General features: G+C 41.8%; 1 long non-coding RNA gene across 1 annotated transcript; it reads left to right on the plus strand.

The window, feature by feature from the left end:
• Positions 1-1,255: 1,255 nt before the first annotated feature.
• LOC308283734 lies at positions 1,256-3,460 on the plus strand. Its single transcript, XR_013961959.1, has 3 exons — positions 1,256-1,312; positions 2,354-2,560; positions 3,248-3,460. It is a non-coding gene; the product is annotated as an uncharacterized lncRNA (long non-coding RNA).
• The last annotated feature ends 725 nt before the right edge of the window (positions 3,461-4,185 follow it).

Consider the following 4,185-nt stretch of genomic DNA (forward strand, 5'->3'; position numbering starts at 1 on the left):
TTAGTGGAACAGAATAAACCAGGCTATACAGAGGAGGCTTTGTCAAGTCTGGATTTGGCTTAAATCCTGGCTTATTTAATTCAGCTTTCGTGAAACAGGCCCCAGGAGGATGTAGTACAGTTATTGTTAAAGATAAGGATGCTCTCGTCTTTCAATTTTCAACCATAAAGACACTCCTATATTAAAAGTTTGCTAATATCTGCCTAATACTAAGCTGGTGACCAAAGGACAATAGTAAGTCTATTTGCTTTATTTCCATCAGGAAAGTCAACCCCGCTGACTCTGTGGACATGGACTGTGATGCTAAGAAGAAGACGATGCTGAAGGATTTGGACAGGTCCTTCCTGGGTGCAGTAGGTGCTGTGATTCCCCAGTCAGAGTATGAGTGGGATGGGGATCCCAGAAGAGGGTTGGGTGACCACCGCATCCCCAAAATGATGCTCACTTTCCCCAATGGCAGCTGCATCTCTGTGGATACGATCGCACCAAACAAAGGTAGCCAACCTTATAAGTCTGAGTTAAATGAACACTTTGATGCGAGGAAGTCATTTAAGGAATTGGAGCTTACCCATGGCTGTACTTTTTAGTTCCTCTGGATGTGAGTTTGCACATACTGGTAGATAAAAGTAGAAGTACATTGGTAATTTGAATAAACGCAATCCCTGTTCAACTTATTGATGTTCTAAACCAGGACAGACACTCAAAATTGTTACAGTAATATTAGAGCAATAGAGCATGGTCACACACACATACAGTATGCCTTAGATAAGAAGAGTCGGCTTCCTTAAACACCAGAATATAAACACCAGAATACCGGCGTTTCCGGTAAAGACAACAAAGCACATTACATTCACCCATTCATACACCGATGGCGGAGGAAAACCCTGCAAGGCACCAACATGCTCATCGGGAGCAATTAGGGGTTCAGCGTCTTGCTCAAAGACACTTGGACACCAACTCTTGGGGATCCCGAGATCGGTTCCCATCTGGCTGCTCTACCGGCCACTCTACCCCTGAGCCACTGCCACCTGATGTGCCTCATGCCTCGACATGCGTCTTTCAAAAAGTCTCATATACAAAAAGTCCATTAAAACTCACTCCTAGTATCTCACTCAGCAATACAGGGTTGCTATAAGAGTCTTTTTTATTTATGTGGAGTTTAGAAGAGTACACATTTATGTTACTTTTCTATACAGTAAATGATTTAGTCTACAGTTACAAGGACATACCGGTAGGCATCAACAGATGCATGTTCAGCAGCGTCACACCTCAGAAACTACGCCTCATGATGATCAATGCCAAACCCTTTGAGGTACAGTACGTAGTATGTACCAGCGTCAAAGGAAAAGCCTGGACCTTCAAAGAGAATTATTTTTTCATGTTTTGAATGTGGTCTGGTCATAATGAAATTTAACAACCTTTCACCCAGCTGGGCTTTATCAAGTGTGCAGACATGTCCTTTAAGCCGGCATCATAGTCGCCTGGGCGGTGGAAGGCTTTACACCGCGTGTAGTCTTTTCGAGTCTTTTTCAGTCATGAAACTACACCGTTACATCATTCCTCGCGGTGGAGAGCTTTCCACCTCGAGTCCCAACACATCTCTATGTTTTTACTATCAGACAGACAGGCTCTACACCCCGTTCACTGATTGGTCAATCTAGACTAGTCAGTCACGGTGAATAGGTCTCCACCGTGGCGTACTATGATGTCCTGCACTTATTTTCTGACTTGAGGTGGAAAGCTTTCCACCTCAAATTTGCGGTGGATAGCTCTCCACCGTACACTCTGATACGGGCTTTAGTATTCACTTGATTGATTTTGGATCCAGCACGGTATAAAAAGCCGTGGGGAGGTGCTTATCCTTGTGCTCTTGAGTAGGGATGGAGCTCTTAAATTTTGATTGATAATGAGCACCTTATTGATCCTGCTTATTGAGCCAGGCTTTTATCGAGCCCACTATTGAGCGTTTTCTAATATTTTGTGGAAAGATACGAGACCACAATTTCAGAACATAACTGGTATATATTTTTTAATTGGCCAGTTGTTGCAACTGTGAGTTTAACCATTTATGAAGATGACAATTGAAGTAACAAATATCATTAAAACGATCATTCATTAATGTGCAATATGTGTTAAATGGCTTTAAATTATGAATAGTACTGTAATAATTTCTTGATCGCCTCCTGTCTTGATTGTTTAAACATGACGTAATGGGCCGCTATGCTCAATAACAAGCTTGATAAGCCCAAAACGTATTTATACCGGGTACTCAATAAATCTGTTATCGAGTTACCCTTGTTTAGGGCTCCATCCCTACTCTTGAGTCATCTTTGCTCTTACGTTTGTCTTATAGGTTCAGAGAAGGGTTGAAAACTTGGAGTCCTGGAAAATATGCAGCAAAACCCTGATTCATTCAGACCAGCGATGTGCTTCAGTCCGAAACCCCTCACCGCTAACGAAGTCGATGCGTTTTTCCGTTACTCAGAGATGGGGAGCAACAAGAGAACGGGAGGGGAAAGAACAGTTCCTAGGTGGAGGGACCATTTACAAGATGTTGAAGGTGTGTGTGCCATACCATGTTTTTTTTTTTCTTTTTTTTTCTGGAATTGTATTGGGGCATTCCACTGAAGACAAGTAGTCGAACTCTAGGCGCAGGATTTGTTGGTAAATGTTTAACGTTACGTAGACGTCACGTGATAACTTGCATCCACAACACCACTCCACATTAAGTGGAACATTGGGGAAGAGGAGTGCTTCTTTTTCTTACCTCAATGTAGAGTTTGTGAACCGTTGCACAATTAACTGGAACGTGTCTGAATATATTTCTTTTTAAAACAAGGCCATGGAGCAGTTATGACAGATTTCTTATGTAAGCCATGGACGTACCTTGACAGATTTATGATTTCTGACCACTAGGTGGCACTGTTGACTTATCCAAAAGCATTTGCTTTGAGTCTAGGCTCGTGTGTGTGTGTGTGTGTGTGTGTGTGTGTGTGTGTGTGTGTGTGTGTGTGTGTGTGTGTGTGTGTGTGTGTGTGTGTGTGTGTGTGTGTGTGTGTGTGTGTGTGTGTGTGTGCTCTCATCCACTCCAATTGTAAACCTTCTTTAAAACAGCTTTTGGAGTACGTTTTGCGGCTCAAAAACGCGATTTATTCGGGGGAATAATAATAAGAATAATCTTTACGATTACAATAGGGTCCTCACACACTGTGTGTGCTCGGGCCCTAATTATTTTAATTATTTTCAGGTCAGGATACAAGACCTGAAAGCAGCCTGGCATCAACCAACACCATGGCAGCCAGCCTAGGAATGCGCCCCCCAGCCATTGACCCTGGAACACCATGGCCAGAAGCCGATACAGCTGGACAAGCACTTCTGTCGGCAGCCAAAGAAAGTTTCGTCTGGGACCTCAAAGATCTTTATAATATATAATATATTTGAATTTGACCATTTAGTGGTAAATGTTTAACATAGACACCACGGTGATGACCTGCGGTTGCAGAGGTTTGGGCGTTATTTAAAGCTGTCTTAACCCTTAAGTTCTGTTCAGATTCACTACACCTTCATTCTGTTCGGGTCATTTTGACCCGGTGGATATTTGGTTTAAAAAAAACAACACTAATATAAATTTTAACTTAACAAATCATCATGATACATTGACTTTGACTCAATACCAAACAATTCATATGATATATATGGTAAATGTTTGCATTTCTGCTTTGCTATATCACATTAAACACTGAAAGAGCTAGGCGTTTTTACTGATTTAGCTGGAATCCATGTAAAAAAAACTACTTCATTTAATACTGAGCAATATTACTCATGCTTATAGGAAGGGGGGAGGGTTCGGAATGGGGCTTCGGAAGGGGGGTGTTAGAAGTGGGGGTGACTGTGTGTCTGTGTTTTGGCATAATACTGTGTATTTCTGTGCTTCCGGGTCAAAATGACCCGAACAGCACTTAAGGTTCAAAAAATATGAGGGGGGTGTAGCATGGGTGTAGTGCAAAAATATATTTTTTACATGTTCATCTCAGAAGAATCTTTAAGGCCAGTGAGTTTCAGGTGGAAACATTTTCAACTTCTACCTTTTTTTTCAAATGAAAATGTAAAACGGGTCAAAATGACCCGAACAGCACTTAAGGGTTAAGTGAGCGGTAGTTCTTAAACAAAGATGAAACTGCAACT

The sequence above is a fragment of the Nannobrachium achirus genome (genome assembly GCF_963921795.1).
Source record: "Nannobrachium achirus genome assembly, chromosome: 4".
Classification (NCBI taxonomy): Eukaryota; Metazoa; Chordata; class Actinopteri; order Myctophiformes; family Myctophidae; genus Nannobrachium; species Nannobrachium achirus.